A 21,661-nucleotide genomic window follows, 5' to 3' on the forward strand; every position below is an offset into this window, starting at 1 on the left:
TTTGAGGAATATATACTTATATATACTTATATATTCCTTTGAGGAATATATACTTATTATGACTAAACATTCAGCTGTTAAGAAAAGCACAGGGTAGGCTGTCTTATTCACCCTGTATCCCCAACTCCTTGCATAGTTTTCTTTTTTGAGGCAGAGTCTCACTCTGTTGCTCAGGCCCAGCTAAGTTTTGTGCGTTTAGTAGAGACGAGATTTCGCCATGTGTGTCAGGCTGGCCTAAAACTCCTTCAATATACGTAATTCCGCCCGCATCGGCTTCCCAAAATGCTGGGATTACAGGCGTGAGCCACTGTGCCAGGCTTCCTTGTATAGTTCTTAATTCAAAGGAGCCATGTATAAAAATTTGTTGTTTTTTTGATCCAAAATTCAAATGCAGAAAAATATTCAGTGCTTGCACTGCAATTTCATTTGAATGAGTTACAAAAGAGGCAGTACACTTAAAACTTACTCTAAATTAATGTCAGGATGTTACCTAAGACATTAGGATGTTCACAGAAGAGTGGCCAGTTTTTAAAATGGCCATTCTTCTGTAATGGCCATTCTTTCTGTAGTAGAAAGAATGGCAGAATTAGAGAAATCACCATGTTGCAACCATGACTGAAATAATTGATTCACACAGGGATGGCCAATGGATGCTAATATCATTAGGTGAGATTAATGGAAAACAGACTATTTCCATAATACCAAAGTATTACCCTACAAACGGCTCAATTTGAAATGGGAAAAAGTACCATTAATAAGAAGAGATTTGTGCTTACAACCTAAATTGTGATCAAATTTAGAATCATGAATAGTAATCATTGTGCCTTGGATATAATGAGGTATAAATTATACACTATCACGTATTTCTGCTGGAATTGTTCAATCTGCAGCTAATCAAGTATTTTACCTTAAATTCCAGTGTACAGAAGATACAGGGGGTTAAGGAACAATTTAAATGTTACCAAGAAGAATCAATTGGACAAATCCAGAATCTGAGACATTCTACAACATACTTGGTTTAGTCTCTTCAAAAAGTCCATCACTTTTTGAAGAAAGTGAAATTTCTTTTTCTTTTCAAAAGAAAAAAAATTAGTAATACTGTTAGAAAACAAAAGATTTGAGATCATAATTCACAAAAAGTAGCTATATAAGACATTTGGAGGAAAAACTGAGTCACTTGAGTGTATTTGACACTGGTAGGAACTTATGTTTTTTTAGGTATGATATTATATTGTGGTAATATAGGGGAACAGCTTTATTAGGAATGCATGCCTAAACTACTTAAAGCCAAAGTGGCATGATGTCTGCAGTTTGCCTTTAAATGGCTCAGCAAAAATACATACATTCATATGTAATCACATATATGGAGAGAAAGCTGGAAGAGAAAAAGGAGAGAAAGATGTCAAAGTAAATATGGCAAAATGTTAGCAATTGCTGAAAGAAGTGGGTGGATATGTGGGGTTCCAAGGTACTAGTCTTTTACATTTTCTTTTTAAAAGTGTTTTTCATAATAATATTTTAAAAAAAAAGGATATTTGGTCCAGAAAGGCAGCAGGACCCACCAAATCTTTCCTCTTGCACCAGGGTTGCAATCAGAGGCTTTTTTGGGTATAGACAGTGGCACCACTTGCTCCACTCCTACAGATACTAGAATTTCTCCTCTAGCATGGGAGATAAATTGATTTGTATTTGGAAACAGAAATTCAGGTAAGCATAAAGTTGAGCAATTTGTCAGTAAAGAGTACAGGACAAGTGAAGAGGCAGAAATTAGGATATGACTATGTAAAAAAGATTCCATATAGGAAAACATGCATTCACTAAACTAGACCTTTTTCTCTTGTTTTTCTCCTCAGCTCATTTCCAAATTGAAGCTTTTCAAAAAAATTGCTATATTTACTACAGGTATGTGCCACCATGCCCAACTAATTTTTGTATTTTTTGTAGAGACGGGTTTCGCCATGTTGCCCAGGCTGGGCTCAAACTCCTGGGCTCAAGCGATCCTCTCGCCTCAGCCTCCCAAAGTGCTGGATTACAGGTATGAGCCACTGTTCCTGGCCCCAGATTGATACTTTCTGAATAGCTATTTGAAAGTTCAAGGGAAGTTAAATTCAAAAACAAAACACTAACTTTCTTTTAGCCTAATAAGGATGGTTTTTTTCTGTCTCAATTTTTTTGCCCTCTTGTAAATAAGCATATACTACTATTCTGTACTACTATAGATTTTTTTAAATGAAGCTGCTTAGAGCTTTATTTACTATAACAACTTGAGACTGCTTAAAAATAAGTATTTATACACTGGTAATTTTTAATAATGGTTATTTCCAATCCAAAAATATATTTTATGAGATGGCCATGTTTTCCCTAATTCACACTTCTAAAATTAATAAAATTGCTGAACTCTTTAAAGCATTCCTCAAATAAGTAACGGATATTTATTTATATTGTTCTCAAATTCTCTTTTTCCTATTCCCCCACCCCATCTCAGATAAGAACAAAGAAAATACTATGGATTAAAATTTTCTGACTAGTTTATATCAATAACAGAAGTAGCAAAAAGCCCAGGCAATGTTTGGAGAATTGAGTTTTAACCATGGCAATGGTTACTATATAATCACTAGTACTATCAAGTGAGTTAAAAACAAAAAAATGTAAGTTTAAACAGTCATGAGTATTTGCTGAATGACTGGTCAACTTGCCTGTGTTGACTTTCATTCGCCACCTGATTCCACTAACACCGTGAAGAGGGTCACATGATTCCTGAAGTGGGCACTAACAATTTCTTTTTTCTCAAAATTTTGTTTCTCTGAAAAGGTTCACCATATTTTCTCTGCGAAGCTTAGTTAGCATTTTTCTCCAATGAAGCCAGCCATAAAATGAGGAAAAAAAATTCGTTAGAAATAGCAAATGAACAGCCATGTCTAATGACCAAATTTTGTGTGTGTCTATAAGAGACCTTGCCTAAACTCACAAGGGAAAAGCAAGTATTAAAGCTTCATAGTAGGCTGTGGCCCTAACTTGCCCCTTTGTTCTTTTAAAAAAAATACAATGACATACTAAGAGGCTGTTGTGCTGTCTTCGAGTTTTCAAGCTTTTGGAGTCACTATTTATGCTTATGACTAGAGCAATGAAAACAAGTCTTTTTTCCCCAAACACAAGTAGCTTCAGTCCAAGCCACTCCAGACTTCCTTGCCAGTGACCTCAACACTGACCTTGATTTATTCTAGGAAGAACTCTGCCCGTTTAGTTCTTTTAGCTCATTTTTATGTGAATTCCCATTCACTAGTAGTGAACTAACTTCAACAATTTCATTTCTAGTCTGCTGACTTTTCATTATTATGGTTTTGTTTTTCCTTACAGTAGCCTCTTTGGAATCCTATACACCTAGCTTATGGAAACGCTTTAGCCCAAGCCATGACAGAGCCAGGTAACTGTCTTATCAAGACCATATTTAGTCTTGTTTAAAAGCAAGCATCCCCATCTCTTTGGTGTAGCCCTAAAAGAAGTGGAGGATCAAAGCCACATGCTTCGATTCTCAGTCCTCTTTGCCTGATCACTTTATCAAATTTCTGAAGAAAGGACTCAATCTGTCCCTCTTCTTCCCAAACCGTGTCAAAGCTGGAGTTGTTTTTCAGTCCAACACTGAGCCACATTGCTCTGGGTAGAACATCAGCATGTCTTCTGAAAGGTTTCACTTAATTGGACTGTATAAGTCTACATTTCTTGGTTCACCTAAAATCTTATGATACCTGGCTGTTCCCTTCATGCACTCTTATATCTTAACTTACTGGTACTATCAAGTAGATTATTTTTTAAATGTAAGTTTAAATGGTCATGAGTATTTGCTGAATGACCGGTCAGCTTACCCACATTGAGTTTCACCACCTGATTCCACTAACACCTTGAAGAGGATCAGGCTTCAAAGAGCTTGGATCTAGCAGATTTGCTTCTGGCCCATAGAAGCCTCTTGAGGGCAAGAACTGTTTTGAACATGTTTGTAGCCCTGCTCGTGCTTTGCACGTAAAGGTCACTCAATGTTTTCAATAATGATAATTAGCAATGCTGGGCCACTTAGCCTTCAATGACTGGAGGCCCACTGGCAACATTTGCTGGTGATGAAAATCACAAGCAATGTGACAATACGTTGACTACTAACTGCTGTTGAGCCTTGAAGGTAAATACTACAAAGATGTGAAGTTGAATAAGACAGGCTTGCCTTTAAACTTTTGGGTTTAATGGGGAGAAAGTCCATACAAATCATAAGGAATGAATGGTCAGGAGAAGGGAGGGATCAGTATGGAGAACATACGATTAGTGGTTGAGGATGGAGGCAGCCAGCCTTCAGCTCCAGACTGGAATGTCTTAATTCTGAGCATGTGTGTTTGTTGGGTGGGGAAGAGGGCATGTTACCATTCTACCATGGCAGCTAGGTCAGCAAAGATGGTCCTATCCATGTTGCCATATAAATCTCACATAAATCTTAAATATAGTACAATATTATTTCTGTGTAGCCTTTGAATCTTAATACCTTCTTTTTCCCCACTAGACATTCTAACATAGAATGCTTGACTCATTTTTACCTAGTAGCACTAGAATATATTTGGACAGTTGAAGTGGCAGAATTCATCTGAAGCTTCTAGGTCATTAGGGTCATTGTTGGCTAGAACATTTAGCAATTTATATGACTTTAGTTTTGATTTAGAGACCAGTCTAACTGCTGCCATTTTTTAGAAGGAAAATAAGTTAATAACTAGTTAGCCTACCTGTTCAAGTGTGTGGATTCTAACTGCAGGCACACAAGGACTGGGTTGCATGGGTGTTTCAAGGTCACCCAGGGGAGACAGAGTCTACAAACACGGCTTTCTGGAATTGGAAGGCAATTCTGGTAGGGAAGTTCCTTTTTATTTTTTTTGAGACTCTCTCTGTTGCCCAGGTTGGAGTGCAGTGGCGCAATCTTGGCTCACTGCAGCCTCTGCCTCCTGGGTTCAAGCAATCCTCCTGTCTCAGCATCCTGAGTAGCTGGGATTACAAGGTGCCTGCCACCACAGCTGGCCAATTTTTTGTATTTTACTAGAGACAGGGTTTCACCATATGGTCAGGCTAGTCTTGAACTCCTGACCTCAGGCGATCCACCCCCATTGGCCTCCCAAAGTGCTGGGATTACGTGCATGAGCCACTGCACCCGGCCTGGGAAGTTCTTTAGTATCTATTTTTGCAATCTAATGAAGAAATTGACTGATTGTGACAGAGAACACACACACATACACATAAAATGTGTCTTCCTTGGTTATCTCAAGAACTTTGGCTAAAGGTAGAATAGTATATGACTTTTGTTAAAAACCTTGATGCCAATAAAAAACTGAGGATAAGTCATAATTTCCATGGGCCCCTTTCTCCCTTTATGTTCTGTCCCTGCTCCAGCCTTCTGAGTTAGCCCTCTGATTTCTTCATGGTTCCCCTACCCAGCCTGCTGCAAAGGACAAAGGGCTGTGAATCATTATAAACACAAAATATGAGACAGGTGTCAGTTCAGTTAGGAAGCTTATTTTGCCAAGGTTAAGGACACACCCATGACACAGCATCAGGAGTTCCTAATGACATTTGTCCAAGGTGATCAGAGCACAGCTTGGTTTTATACATTTTAAGGAGACATGAGACACCAATATATGTAACATGTACATTGGTTTGGTCCAGAAAAACGAGACAACTCGAAGCAGGGGGGGCTTGCATACTTTTGAGTCTCTGGTTAGCCTTTTACTGAATATACAATTTATGTGTGAGGTTGGGTAGAGGAATAGTCACATGCCTTAGTTTGGCTTAGTGAAACAACAGGGCAAAGGAAGCCATCAGATACGCATTTGTCTCACATGAACAGAGGGATGATGACTTTTTCTATCTGTCCTTTGTCCGCAAGGAATTTCCTTGTGTGCAAATGTGAGGGACGTATGTAGCTTTTTTTTTTTTTTTTTTTTTTTTTGAGATGGAGTCTTGCTCTGTTGCCCAGGCTGGAATGCAGTGGCGTGATCTTGGCTCACTGCAAGCTCCACCTCCCGGGTTCACACCATTCTCCTGCCTCAGCCTCCCGAGTAGCTGGAACTACAGGCACCCACCACCATGCCCGGCTAATTTTTTTCTATTTTTTAGTAGAGACGGGGTTTCATCGTGTTAGCTAGGATGGTCTTGATCTCCTGACCTCGTGATCTGCCCACCTCGGCCTCCCAAAGTGCTGGGATTACAGGCGTGAGCCCCCGCGCCCAGCCGGAGGTATGTAGCTTTTTAATCTTTGTAGCTATCTCATTTAGGAATAGCATGAGAGGCAGATTTGCACAACAACACATTTTCCAGCTCGACTTTTCCCTTTGGCTTAGTGATTTGGGGGTCTCAAAATTTATTTTCCTTTCACATTTCCCCCTTTTTCTTTTTAAAATCTTTCAGAGAAAGAATTTTAGAAGAAAATGAGTCTCTGGTCTCAGGTTTTATCTAATCTCTCATGGCTAAGATGGTTCATTCCTAGATGGGTAGGTCCCATGTTATTAGAAAAGCTCATTTTTAGCAGGTTGTGAAGCCTCACATCCTACAAAGAGAAAATAGGGGGAGGAAGGGAGAAAATAACAACAAACAAATGAGGATCTTGGGAAATCAGTATAGGCCATATTATTCTAAAGTCTGTACATTAGTAGGCAGCAGGTATAAGAGTGGTTTATGGATGTAAATAGGTCGCTGTTATTTTCTTCTAAAGCTTACAGTTTCGGTTTTCATGGCTTAAGAAAGTACAGCTTAATTTTTAATGATTTCAAATCAGGAAAAATAGGAACAAAAGGAAAGGAAAAAAAATTGAAAACATTATTTTGGAGACTTGTAGCCATTAAAAATTTTAGAATTCAGTTCAAACTGTAGAAAATAATAAAAAGGGAAAAACATTAGGCAAGACTAGAATCTAATAACAGATGTACTATAGTTATTTTGAAACATAATTCTTTCTCCAGTCTCATTTTCACTAAAGACACATCAAAGACAAATTCATTTACAAAATAAGTTTTAGTCTTATTATACTTGGCTGGATTATTTGCATAAAGTCAACACGGATAATTGTTTGCCATATAGGCTCCGTTTTTTTTTTTTAATTGGCTTTGCTGGAACTTTATTCCATAAGGAATCTCAGATTCAACTTTGATGCCTTAAGCCCAGCCTATGCCTGCAAATACTTGTATTAATTGGGTGAATTCCTCACCTTGAGGTCCCAAGAAGACCTGGCTCCTGGGCCTGTCAGAAAGTGACATTCTTTACCACAGGGCTGTGTAGACAGGGTATGGGGCCAGCTTTCCCAAGGGGCTTTTATTGGCCCTATAAGTCAACTTTGATTCCTTAAAGAAGACTGTTTATATCTGAAAGCATGCAATTCCAGTCAAAACCAGTGATTCCAATTGTGTCCTGTTACAAAATAAAACATTGTTATTGAACTTATGCAAATAAGTCTATTGCCATATGTTAAGAATACAACTAGTTTCCAAATTTTGGAGAAATTAGGTAGAGGCAAGTATGCTCCAAATTTTGTTTATAGGAGTATACTTAATTGTTAAAAGCTATAAAAATCTCAATAGTTTTCTTGGCTCTGAAAAACAAAGGATCAGCAATGTTTTAAGCAAAAAATCATAAAAAGATCATTTCAGTCTTCTATTAGTTCAGCCCTGCAGTTAACTCCTGTTCAGCGTGATATTCATGAACATTTCAGCTCTCCATGAGAGTCTTGGGAGGTTTTCCTCTATTCTAGTGTTGCAATCTCCAAAGTTATCAGAAACCTGCATTCAAAAGCACCTGTCAGAGTCCTATAGCTGATTATAAAACCACCTTTAAAAAAGAATAAAAATAAAACAACTGTGCATGACAAAAGTCTTAGAACAATCATAGTTAAAGACACAACTGACAAAGAAATTTGGTTACTTCTGTGGCATACAGTGACTTTTCATAATAACCATAATTACTACCAACAGCATATGCTAAGACATATCAGAATCACAGGAATTTCACACAATTCTGGAACCCATACTAATAACACATTTATGTAAATCTAATCCAAAGAAGGTTAAACACTGTTTCATATTTGACAATACTTCTTGCATGATTTTATTATATCAAATAACCCAAATGCATCTCTTTTGACTTCAGGGGACTAATATAGAAAAATTAATGAGGACCAAAGTTAGAATTTGGTTTTAGAGTTTGTGAAATATAAAGAATTTAAAACACTTGATATCACAAAATAGGATCATAGGCCATTGTAAAATAAGTCATTCATTTAGCCAAAGTGATAAAGATTGCAAAAAAAAAAGTTAAAACCTTTATTCTTTGAGAGAGGAAACTTAATTTTCCAAACATTAAGACCTAATAAAGACAGCATAAGGCCAATTAAATTTGTTTCTCAAAATTTTATAAACAACCTATAAAATTTTAATCATCTTGACCATAAGATATAATTTCCACAAGCCTTTTATAACCTTTATACCTTTTATTAAGCAGTGCGCTAATGCTCCAAGAAAACCTTGTTAATCTGACACAGGGGCTCATATGCTGGTCTTGCATTAGTGTGCCTTTGACATTAATGGTTAATTTATAGAGAAACTGAACTGACTTTATCTGTCAAAATCAGCCCTTACTCACATGCCTGCCTCTTCTGCAATAGTCCCTGGCCTTGAGGAGTTGAATAGCTTTAATTTCTTGCCCTGTGTCTCACGAATGCAATTTATTTTGATTGGCATCTTCTACTGGGTCTGAAGATGAGGCTTTAACTGCTGTCAGTGTTTAAGATTTAGCAGGACTTGGAGTCAAAACCCTGTAACTTAATAGCATAAGGACTTTAAAAGCACATATAGAAAGTTACACAGATGTAAATGTAATAGGCTTAATTAAAAATTTTTTTTCAATTTTTCTAAGAAAAGCAAAACTTAATGATATCAAAATTATTTTGATAAACATAAAATCTGTTTGTTAGGCCAGTTACCTAAAGGTAAAAAAAAAAAAAAGACCCTCTGCAGTGTGTGTGAATGCTGGTCCCTCTGGGGAGTCCATTTAGATAACCTTCAAGTCAAAACTAATGAAAAGGGTACTTGAATTAGTTAGACATAGGAAGTGTTTCCTGAGTCACAGTGAAAATTTTCTGATTTGTAAAACAATTTAAAGCCAAGAGCACAGAATATTAGGTTGGAAGGAAGCATTTCCTTTAAGATAAAACATTTTTAGCATCAGGCCACAACAAACAGTTGGAACCCAAAGAAATAAAACTTATGGGAGTTGAAAATTAGTTGAAGGATAGAGTTATCATTTTAGGCCTTTTAAATGAGGAGAGAAAGCTGAAAACAGTGAGCTGCAATAAAAGTTTAAACTTTGGGTTAAAAAAATTAAAATCTCTTACAATTTTATTAAAAGAAAATCAATACCTTAAGAAAATTTCATTGTTCTACCCAATTCTTTAGTACATAAGTGTCTTTTTTAAAAAATAAAAATAAAAACCCAATCTCTAGAAAGACCATTATAAATAATTTCCCTTTAACTATAGATAACTTGATCATATATAAGTTTTTTCCATAAATCCTTTTGTTATGACTTACACAGACCATTCATGACATGCTTGGACTTTCTGGTTTGTCCTGAACATCCCTTTTTCTTAAACAACCAGTCTTTTTATTCTAAGGCAGAAATCTACCATACAAAATTATTTCTCATATAAAATTATTTTCCTTTTAACCTTTCTTGCTGAAAATACCTGTTATATTTATAACTTCCTTTACCTTGCTTTTATTTACTGGTTATTTTTACCTTATTTCATAAATAACCTTTAAATAACTTTTGAATTAGACAAAAATTATTTTCCTTTAAATAAGAACACATTTCTTTTTTAGAAAAAGTATTTTCCTATAATATATATTTTTAAAAAATTGGAAATGACCCAGACATTTAATGAGTATCCATTATTTAACTTAATATAACTTTAGATTCTAACTTATATGACAAGTTTATTTACAAGGATTTATTCATCACATTTACCTAATTAATTTTTTAATATTTTACCCAGATTACTTATGAAAACTGTGATAGTTATCATTTAATGTTATTTCCCAGTTAATTATTTTTATAGTCTGTGAATTTCAGGTTTTCCTAAGTAAGAACCTTACAGTTAGGTAAATATTTTCCTTCCTTCCTTCCTTCCTTCCTTCCTTCCTTCCTTTTTGCCAATAACTCAGAATTTAGCTGTTTCCATTAACTGAACAATATTAAATGCCTTATTTATCAAATTTTGCACAAGCAAAGATTAATTTTCCTTTGGGCTGCATTCATAGCTTTATAACCCTCATGGCAAATTTTGACATCTAGCAGAGATAAATATGAAATCATTTTACCAATAAATTTAAACAATAATGTATATTGACAATTCTGGAGCCATTTCTAATTTCTAGTTCATGAATGCCTTTAAAACCAGCTTATTTACTAAAGATTTACTCAAGTTACATGAACTTGAAATAGCATTTGACTTAAAGTCTCTATTTTTTCTGATAAGGTATTTGATTTAAAGCAACTATTTTTTTCTTTAAGCCAATTAATTAGACCTCTTGTATATATTTTTAGCAATGAAACATATGACACATAAATGCATGGATGTATTAGACATGCAGACACAAGTAGATCTTATAGGTTCATAAGACCTTTTTTTCCTTCTATTTTAGACTTCCAATTTCTTGGTAGCCTATTTTATTACTCTAGGCAGTTGTCAGCTAGATAGCCCTAAATTTGTACATTAAAGGAACTCTTAGGTGAAAAAATCAGATAGCTAAATTTACATCTCAAGGTACAGAGAGAAAAAGTCTGATGGAAGTAGAGGGAAATTAAAAACAAATGCCAAATCAAACATAAAATTACAGAAATCTATCATAGGATTGTATAAGAAGACCAATTTTATTTAGATAGGTAGTTCTAAACTGGTTCTCTGATCTCTGACTGAGCCCACACTGAATCCTGGGTCTCCAAAAAGAGAATTATTTGAGGCTAAGACCATATGATGCTTTTACAGTGCATCCTCCTTTTTTTTTTTTAACAAAGACATTTCCCTAAGTGTCTAATCCATACTCTTCCTTACTTTAAACGCCCAAGTGTAACCTCTGTTATAGTAACTATTTTAGTGAAAAAGAAGAAGAGGGAGAAGGAGAAGAAGGAGAGGAGAAGAAGGAGGAGGAGGAGGAGGAGGAGGAGGAGAAGAAGGAGAAGGAGAGGAAGAAACCAGGTAACATAATACAAAAACAAGGAGTTTAAGACCTGAGATGAACTTGTCTGTTTACACTCTTGGGATTCCATAAGGAAAAACAGAGGTTTCTCCCCAAAAGAGAGTCTGGCACCTTCTCTGTTTTCTTTAAGGAATGCCTGTTAGAAACTGACAGGCTGTTAGAAACTATTTTAGGTTCCTCATGCAGCAGAGGGTGGCAAGAAAAAGGAGAGACAGCAGAAACAAATGAAAAAACAGATTCAGTCCACTGAGAAGAAAAAAAAAAACTTGCTAAAAACAAACAAACCAAGGTCCTAGGAGGGAAAAAAAACAAAACAAAACATGAAGGCCTTTAAAATACAGACACACAGACACAACACACACAAACACATCTTGGATGTCAGCTTTTAATTAAGCTGACTTTTAACCATTAAGCTCCCTAAAAACAATTCTTTTAAATCTCATTTCCATATTTTAGCTAGGACACATTGCTGATATTTCAAAAGTAACACGAATACCAAACCAGAAAGGGCTTGATGTAGGAACCAAACCCAGGCTGATGCGATGAAAAAAAAAAAAGGGCAGAACCTTAGTTACCAAACTGCAGTGTGAGGTGACAGCCATTGCTCTTTTAGTTTGGCTTGGTTAGTAAAAAAAAAAAAAAAAGGTGGCCTTGTTATGTAACTAAAGCCCTTTAGGTAATCTAAATAAAAAATCTTTCCCTTTTTTTTTCTTTTGCTGGCCGTTTTTTCTTTTTCAATTATGGGAATTTAGCCAATTAAGAGGCCTTGTTCCCCACAATTTGGACTTTCCTTTGGATTTCATCAAGGCTGATAGAGTTGGTCAAACCCAATGGGAAAAAACAAAACAAAACAACAAAAATACAAACAAACAAGCAACAGTAACAACAAAAACAGCTAAGCAAATCAAACAAACAATTGTACAATTTATATGATTACTGAGTACTCTAATGGTAAGAATTTAAGACCAGCTGGTTGTGAATCTTAACTTTAGCTAAGACAGAACCCTGATTCAGCTACTTGTCTAAGAATGGGTCTCAGGCTGAAGACTGCTCTCTACCATTCTAGAAGCAGGAAAAATCTCAAATTGTTTTGAAGTAAGCTCAGACTCCACAAAAGAGTTACCTGCCTTCCATTGTCATGGAAGTAGGAAAACTTGCTCTCCTGTTGGAAGCAAGTGAAACTCCAGAAGAGGGGTTGTATAGCCAAGTAAACTTTAGATCTCGACCAACTTTTGGGAGATCAGGGATTCTCTAAACAGGAGGCTCCCAGGCCTCAGCCAAGTATCCTATTGGTTTGAGCCATAAAGATAGCTCAAGCTGGTACCAAGCACCAATAAGAAATTTGTCAAAGGTCAGGGGAACCTCCACTCAGAATCCCGTTGTGGTTGCCAATTGTGAACCCAAAATATCTGAGACAGGTCTCAGTCAATTTAGAAAGTTTATTTTGCCGGGACTCTACAGTGGCGATTGGTTGTTTCATTATGGATGGAGGGGATGATGGTAACCTTGTTATCAAAAAGAGGTTTGTGTCTGAGGCAGAACTAGATGAATGGTGCAAAAGGAGGCAAGAAGAATGGGAGAAAGTTCGAAAACCTGAAGATCCAGAATAATGTCCAGAGAAGGTTTATGACCCTCGATCTCTATATGAAAGGCTACAGGAACAGAAGGACAGGAAGCAGCAGGAGTATGAGGAACAGTTCAAATTCAAAAACATGGTAAGAGGCTTAGATGAAGATGAGATCAACTTCCTTGATGAGGTTTCTCGACAGCAGGAGCTAATAGAAAAGCAACAAAGAGAAGAAGAACTGAAAGAACTGAAGGAATAGAGAAATCACCTTAAGAAGGTTGGAATTTCTCAAGAGAACAAGAAGGAAGTGGAAAAGAAACTGACTGTGAAGCCCATAGAAACCAAGAACAAGTTCTCCCAGGCGAAGCTGTTGGCAGGAGCTGTGAAGCATAAGAGCTCAGAGAGTGACAACAGTGTGAAAAGACTGAAACCGGACCCTGAGCCAGATGACAAGAATCAAGAGCTCTCATCCTGCAAGTGTCTCAGAAACACCTCCCGGAGTGGCCCCTCCATCCACTGCCCCTCTGCTGCAGTCTGTATCAGCATCCTCCCAGGCCTGGGCGCCTACTTTGGGAGCAGCGACTCCGAGTCCAGCTCAGACAGCGAAGGCACCATCAGTGCCACCAGAAAGATTGTCTCCTCCATCTTCCAAACCAACACCTTCCTTGAGGCCCCCTAGTTTCTCTGTCCTTACACAGGGAGCTCCTCCCCAATGGTAGATCAGACCGTTCACGTTGCCTTACAGGCATTATGTCCCTCAAAAAAAAAAAAACTCCTTTGCCTGCATCCTGTGCACAACATGACATTTGTAACCAATCCAATCTAAAAATGTGCTAGAATCCACCTGTGGCCCGAATCGTGTTTGGTTTCTCGTTCTACTCCAGTGCAGATGACCAAACCTGTCCCGCTGCCACTTTCCTCACTGATATTGGGAGGAGGGCAAGGCCTAGCCAGAGTTCCACTAAAAATGCCCTAGGAGAATAGGCACTGGCCGACTTGCCAAAGGGTTTGGGTTTCATTGCTTTCTGTTTTTTTCTTTTCCCCGACAGCACAAAGAAGTAAGGGCAGTTATTGGACAGGTGTTATTTAAACATTCTATTGTAGATGAATGTGTTGTTTGGTTCTACTGCATTGTGGAGAATGTGAGGGAAGAGAACTGACCCAGGTGATGAAATGGAGCCCCTCCCTGGAACTCACCAGTCCTTGATGTTGTGTGACTAAGTAAAGATGATAAACCTCATCTGCTGGGGGTGTTCACACTTGGCATGCATTGTGAAAGCTTTCCGTATCCTTGGCCATTCCCTCTCCCCCTCTATCCAACCCCATTTATGCATGAAGGGACTGCTAACAAGAAAGCTTCCATCTCAAACCTTTTCTCTGCCTGGGAAATTATTTTATGTTTGTTTTTGAAATAAAGGATTTAGTTTAAGATTCTAAATTTTAGAAAAAAAAAGTTTATTTTGCCAAGGTTAAGGACACATCCATGACATAGCCTCACGAGGTCATGATGACATGTGCCTAAGGTGGTCAGGGCACAGCTTAGTTTTATACATTTTAGGGAGACATGAGACATCAGTCAATACATATGTAAGATGTACATTGGCTCAGTCCAGAAAACTGGGACAACAAGAAGCACGGAGAGGCTTCCAGGTCATAGGTAGATAAGAGAGAAATGGTTGCATTCTTCTGAGTCTCTGATTAACCTTTTACTGAATACACAACTTACATGTGAGAGGGGGCATAGAGGAATAGTCACTTATACCTTAGTCTGGCTTAGTGAAACAATAAGGCAAAGGAAGCACAGATACACATTTGTCTCACATGAGCAGAGGGATGACTTTCAGTTCTGTCTGTCCTTTGTCCACAAGGAATTTCCCTGTGTGCAAACTGTGAGGGAGTTATGTCGCTTTTTAATCTTTGTAGCTATCTCATTTAGAAACAGAATGGGCGGCAGGTTTGCCCAACGACGCAGTTCCCAGCTTGACTTTTCTCTTTGGCTTAGTGATTTGGGGGTCCCGAGATTTATCTTCCTTTCGCACCATCAAGGGACTTCTGTAGACTCTGTACATGAGTACAGGGATCACCAGAGACCCCCTTTTTGTGAGTTCCTGTGCAGTGGAGCTGCTGGGGTAGGATTAATTTCTCTGCCTTCTTCCCCTGCCATAGACAATGTTTAACCTGATTATGCTCTGCAGGCAAGTAGCCACCCTTGGATATTAATCTCCTTATTGAATAAGATAAACTGTGAAGAAGGCATGCCGTAAAGGAGGGAATGCAAAGCTAGAAAATATGTCTGAATCTGTCATGGGAAGCATGGAGGGAGAAATGAAGATGTGTGGACATCTAGTATTTTCTCTGCTTTCCCTTCTCTATGGTCCTTTAAACTTTTCAATTCTCCTGAAAAGAAAAATTGTATCTTGTTTTTGTGAAGCCATTTCCAGCATGAAAACAATTCCATTTGACAGCGTAAACTGTCCTGTTCTTAGCTATGTGCTTGCCCTGCACTCCCTCCCTGCCCCCAACCATGTGAAACAGATGCCTGCAGTGACACTGCCCATCAATCACCCCACAGGAAGCAGGGTACAATTCAAAACCCCAAAATGCAGAAACTTGTTCACCTGTGCCTTCCACACAGTGGTGAGGTAGGTAGGAAGCCTAGGGTATTACTTTGGAAAACAAGCAACATTTTAAGACAGATTAAGTGTAAACTTCTTTGCTTTTTTCTCTGGCATAGTTTTGAGAAATCACCACCAATTGGATACATTGTAATGTACATATAAATTTTCTTCTTTTTTACTATCTAATTTACAATTTAATATCTAACACACAAAAGTTGATCAAAGGCACAAAAACACTAGATAAGAGGCTGAATATTTAATACCAACCCTTCTGAGTTAATTACCAGATCCTTGTTTTTCAGTAGGAGGCCAGCAAGTTAGGAGTTAAGATGAAAGGAGTCCTAGATTTAACCCCAAAAGACCCCCCTTTAATTTTAGCCAGGTCAGGCCCACAAAGAGATGTAGATGTAAACTGATTATGATGCTAAGTGTTTGACAGGGATCCTCTTTGTGTCCAAGGCCAGTCAAAACTTGGCAAAAAGCTTGCCCTCTTTGCTTTTTAATGGTCCATTTTAATTATTTCTATAAATCTGCTTGAGAAATATTAAGATTCTGATTGTTGTGGACTGGTTTATTATTTGCTACCATACCCGAAGTATTTGCCTTCTCATTATAGAAGCTTAGTGCAAAGCACTGTCCAGAGCTAGTTCACTAAACTAAGCACACACTCGATTTCCAAGGGGAGCAGAAAGGGCTTTACCAATTGCTAAGTCACCAACATATCCCTTTGCCCATCTTTCTATGTCCTACAAAGACTTACGTGGGATGTGCACATAGTATTTCCCCAGGGAAACACACACACACACACACACACACTCGAATATTGTTGATTGGTTGGGTTTGTTTGGAGACTGCTTAAACTGTGTGTGTTATGGTTTCAAATTACTGTTTGCTCTTCTAACTTCTTAGAAGGGTAAACAATTTGAAAACAGTTTAAACCCATAGCAAAAGAAACTGGCATCTGACAAACTCTTTAACTTAATTCCTCTTATTAAGACTCACATACTTTTTTCTGGTGATAAATAATGGAAAGAAATTATAGGTTTTGATGTTATATTTTATAGCTGTTTTTCTCCTCAAGGTTTGAATGTTATTAACAGCCAGACCCTACACAAACACCAACCAGTTTTCTAAGCACTGAATCAACTGTAAACTAAAAAGAGCTCTAGCTGGAGGTTTTCTGGGTGAAAGCTCAGTGATATCTACGGTTTTTTTTTTTTCTTAGTCTCCTCTTCCATCTCCAGCCTCTAAAACACACACACACACACACACACACACACACACACACACACACACGAAAAACATGAATGCACAATTTGCTCTAAGGAAATACAGTATAGATAGGCAGGCATGAGAGTCATCACGTTATCTTACTACCTCATTCCTGTATGTTGGGTAAAGGTTGTCTTTAATCTCTCCTACCTTCAAACAAATCAGGCACTATTGTTGACAAAATACCCCTATTTACTTCTGGCAAGGCAAATGTCATTGATGCTACCTTAGATACTAACATCACATGTGGAAGCATTTTCTATTTTAAACTTTCAACCCTGTCTTTACAAAAAATACAAAAGTTAGCTGGGCGTGGTGGCACGTGGCTGTAGTCCCACCTACTTGGGAGGCTGAAGTGGGAGGATCAGTTGAGCCCAGGAGGTTGAGGCTGCAGTGAGCAGTAACTATGCCACTGTACTCCAGCCTGGGTGATGGAGCGAGACCCTGTCTCAAAAAAAAAAAAAAACAAAAAAAAAACCTTCAAAAATTACTACTTAGCATTCAGAAAAATATTTCTCCCTTTTCTCCCTCTTAATGATCAGAGCCTAGTCATTACTCAGAGTATTTAAAGGCAACTTACCATTTAAATTTCTTAGCCTTCAAAAACGAAGTATTGGCTGGGTGTGGTGGCTCACATCTGTAATCCCAGCACTTTGGGAGGCTAAGGCAGGAGGATTGATTGAGGTCAGAAGTTAGAGACCAGCCTGGGCAACACAGTGAGACCCTGTCTCTATTAAAAAAATTAAAAATAAACTAAAAAATCAGAAATAAAGTATTATTTTTTCAGTTCAAAAGTTGTTTGGGGCCAAGCACAGTGGCTCATGCCTGTAACCACAGCACTTTGGGAGACTGAGGTGGGAGGATGTTTGTGTCACTGTACTCTAGCCTGGGCAACAGAGTGAGACTCTATCTCAAAAAAAAAAGTTATTTGGAAAATTGCCAATAAGGTATTTGATAAAAATTTGCATTTTATAGTAACAGTAACAATTCTGCTGATTTATTTTGCACTTGCCACTCTTTGAAGGAAACAAGGTCAGAGGATTGGCAAGCTTTTGCATTTGTCTGCAAATCTGTTTAACCATAATGTGGACAGAGTTAGTTTCTTTCTGCAGTTTCCAATTTTAAAAGGCAAAGACAGCCTAGAATCTTAATACTGAACAACTGATCTAATCAAATATATATTTTAAGAAGAATAATGATTAAAGATTAAGTAAAGATCTCAGTCTGTACCCTGGAGGGCCCACGAAGCCAGCTCATGAATTAGACTCTTACTCCTTAAGCGAATACTAAAAGTCTGTTTTACATGGATTCTGAAATTTGATTCATTTTGAAGGCTTTGTGTAGTTGTTCCTAATGACAGATTGAAATACAAAATACTTGATGCAGGAGAAACTAAAAGTCTCTCTGGGCCAAGGAGGCAGAAGCCATAAGAATCAAAATAAACTGGGTGTAGGAAATACAGCATTCTGGAAAGGGCAACCCAGGGAGAGGGAAGAGCAAGCTGCAAATCGAATCAGGAAAACACAGCAGTTCTTCTGCAGGGCCTGGTACCAGTGCCTGGTACAGACCCATTTTCTGGGCCACACTGAGTTATCTAACACAATCTCTGGGAGGTTTGGCCTGGTTGGAAAAGTGAGAGCTGATCACACGGCCCACTGCTCAAGAGCCCTGCAGTGGCAGCAGCGCCACCTCCAAGCCACGAATGCCAGTGGCTGGGCAGACTTTTGGCACACTGGGCTTCAGGAGCCTTTCCAGCCTTACTCAAAGGCTGGTTGGCACGTTTGGGGGATACAGATGGACAATCAGCATATTAATAGACGAAGAATAAATTGTCTTCTAGATTTTGCAGCTTTAAATCCAATCCATCAAGATATGAACTCTATTTAAGAGTTGTGCCACGCTTCATTCAAGCACTTTTTGACCACGTCCTATGTACAGTTTGAAAAATAAGAGTGAAAGTAGGCCAGGCGCGGTGGCTTACATATGTAATCCCAGCACTCTGGGAGATTGAGGCCAGTGGATCACAAGGTCAGGAGATTGAGACCATTCTGGCCAACATGGTGAAACCCTATCTCTACTAAAAATACAAAAATTAGCCAGGTGTGGTGGTGCATGCTTGTAATCCCAGCTACTTGGGAGGCTGAGGCAGGAGAATCGCTTAAACCTGGGAGGCGGAGGTTGCAGTGAGCTGAGATCGCTCCACTGCACTCCAGTCTGGCGACAGTGAGACTTCGTCTCAAAAAAAAAAAAAAAAAAAAAGAGTCAAAATAAGCATGACATATTCAGGGGCAGGGGCAGTACGTCCCACTGCTTGAATGAAATGGGATGCATCCAATTGTGGGAGATAAACGTAGGATGCTGCCGGATTGTCAGACTGAAGAATGCTGCCTTCTTCCTGGAGGAACACATGGAAATCTGCAGAAGGTTTTGAAGAGGTAGGTAATGTGATGAAATCAGACTTTTAAAAACAGTGACCTGACAGCAGTTTTGGGATGGATTTAGGAAGAAGAGAGAAGCAGAACGAACACCAAGGTAGTGGATGTAGGTATCCAATTTAACTTCTCTAAGCTAGGAAATCAGAATGCTTATAGGATCATGGTGAGAATCAAGCGTGGTGCCTGATATGTGACCAACAGCAGATAAATACTGGTTCCCTCTTCCACTACTTGGGGTTACTGCGGTGATGGTGCATGTAAAAAATAAAACAGGTTACTTGGGAAGGAGCAGCAAATTTAGCAAATACTTGAATTTTAAAGAATTTAAGAGAGACAAAGCAGCAAAGGAAAAGCTAGGATTTCAAACAGAAAAACCAGGTCTTAGGTAAAGAGGGGGAGGTGGTGGGTGTGGGAAGAGTACTAGTTTTGACGGAAAGGTGAGTTAATTTTTGGATATTTGAATTTGGACTTGAAATTTTACAATGACAATATGGATTCAAGAGTCCCTGACATTGAAGAGAAACCCAGGGATGTACCTTGAAGCTCAAGTTTCCAAGCCCCTCATTTCCCTGGGCCCTTCCGAGGTACGTGTCTAGTATTATGTTTGTAAGTTTTTATTGCTTTCCTTTAAGAAGCTCCCCCAGGAGTTATACAAGCTTTAGGCCCCACAACATCTAGATGGGTTCAGTTTGAAATCAGAAGGTATTTCTATGGGATAATGGGAGATCAAGAGTTGGAAGAACCTTGTTACTGTCCTCGGAGGAAGAGAAGGGTCAGCAGAGAAGCATAGAGAAGGCCTTAGGGTAGGATGCTGCCAAGGAGATCAAAGGGATGAGGGGCTGAGGATGGGTCACCAGACTTGACTTCTCAAAAAGTAACTGTTTTTAGAGTGCATGCTCAATACAGTTGGGGGGAGGCCCACTGTCATGGGGTTGAGGAGGCAGGAGTAGGCAGGGGGTGTGGACTCCCCATTTAACAAGGTCGACAGTAAGAGAAAAGAAGATGCCACTCCTCATTTTCGATCTGCTGTAATTTAACTTGAGCCTGAACAGCCAATATTCCTTTGGGACTCATATTAGCTCCCTGAGCATGACATTGTCTTTCTCTTTATTACATTTTCTTATTCCTTACGATTTTAAGATTTTCTTAGTTGGATCCATTTCTCTTCATGCTCCATCAATGGCCAAGAAATGGGCTATTGGCAGGCACAGTTCTGGTTTTTGGGTTGATTGGTTTGTTTACACTAATAGTTTCTCTTTCTCGATCCCAGGCTCGACCAAGGAGGTCAGGAATTCTGTCCTGGGAGTTCAGGGACTAAGGACCAGGATGGAGGAAGCAAAAGGCGTCAGGCATTAGGCTGGAAACGTCTTGGTCGGTTATCTAGGATCAAAGAGTCAAAGGCAGCGATGACTTCATCCCCGTAAAGGGCGCCTCCCTACCCCGACAGTGGATTTTCGGTCAGCCGGTTTGCCCAGGATGTTTTCTTTGACTACTAGCTTCTCACTGCTTGGCGCCCCAAGTCACTTTGAAGAAAAAAAAAAAAAGATGCGATTAAATCGATTCCCCTGTTTCTTTCTGTGAGTGTGCCTTTCCCAGATAGCGTGCGTTCATTCGATCAGGCTTGGCAAAATTTTTTGAGGGGTCTTTTTACGCTTTAATACAACCTAAAGGTTCCTGTTACCATCATCGAGAATTAAAAACAAAAAATAAAAAACGGTAACAAACTTACAGATTGGCAGGCCCCAGGGAGGAGCTGACCTTTGGGAAGCTCTAGCCCAGCCAGGTTTCAGCTGCAGGGGTTGGGACAGGACAGTTCGCTCAAGTGCTGCTACGTCTCCAGGGAGAAGCAAGTGTTGGGGCAGAGGGTGGTTCGGCGCGTGCGTCGGGGGGCGTGTGCGGGTGTGTGTGTGTGTGTGCGCGCCCGTGTGCACAAGAGAGGGTGCCTGGGAAGCTGCCGCAAAGGCTCCTTTGTGAAAGGCACTTGCCGGTTCGGAAGCCAGCTTGGCGCCTCCTCTTGCCGGTTCCCCGAGGACACCTGGCTCTTCTGGGCAGCCCAGCTATCTCCGTCTCCTGCCGCCCCTACTTCTCTCGGCGGCCCCCGGCCTAGCCCCGCTCCAGCTTTCGGGTGCGGGAAGCAGTGTGCCCCGAGGCGTCTCCCCCGGGGCCCTGCGCAGGTGAAGGTGAGCGCGTGGCGGTGACGGTGGCGCGCGGAGGGTGGAGGGGGGCGCGAGGGAGGGGCGGAGCAGGAAAGGGCGCGCTGCCCTTCGCAGCCGGCCAGGAGCAGCGGGGCCGCAGCTTTGTTACCTGAGGCTGCCGCTGCGCCCCGCCCCGCCCTGCCCCCTCGCGCTCCGGGGCGGCTGGGCCTGCAGTGACCGGGAGGAGGCGGCTGCGCCGACACAGCGGCGGGAGGCTGCAGCCGTCTGCGCGCTGGGAGCTGGGGGCGCTGGCCGCGGGTGAGTGCGGGTCGGGCGGCCGAGGCGGGGGCGACCGCGGCGCGTG

At 39.8% G+C, this 21,661-nt stretch overlaps 1 protein-coding gene and 1 pseudogene across 3 annotated transcripts in view; both read left to right on the top strand.

Moving 5' to 3' along the window:
- The window catches only part of FHDC1 (FH2 domain containing 1), a 66,606-nt gene that overhangs the window by 1,898 nt on the left and 43,047 nt on the right, over positions 1 to 21,661 (top strand). Inside the window, exon 2 of one of the 3 annotated variants that reach the window (XM_063638272.1) lies at positions 920 to 3,424. The gene's annotated coding sequence lies outside the window, so the exon portion shown is untranslated. Of the gene's footprint in view, positions 1 to 919; positions 3,425 to 21,091; positions 21,343 to 21,445; positions 21,616 to 21,661 lie in introns of those variants that run through there. The other 2 variants (XM_055276154.2, XM_055276152.2) reach the window with 2 other exon arrangements.
- On the top strand, positions 12,621 to 18,819 carry LOC129481147 (PSME3-interacting protein-like; annotated as a pseudogene).

Source organism: Symphalangus syndactylus, chromosome 4 (assembly GCF_028878055.3).
Source record: "Symphalangus syndactylus isolate Jambi chromosome 4, NHGRI_mSymSyn1-v2.1_pri, whole genome shotgun sequence".
Classification (NCBI taxonomy): domain Eukaryota; kingdom Metazoa; phylum Chordata; class Mammalia; order Primates; family Hylobatidae; genus Symphalangus; species Symphalangus syndactylus.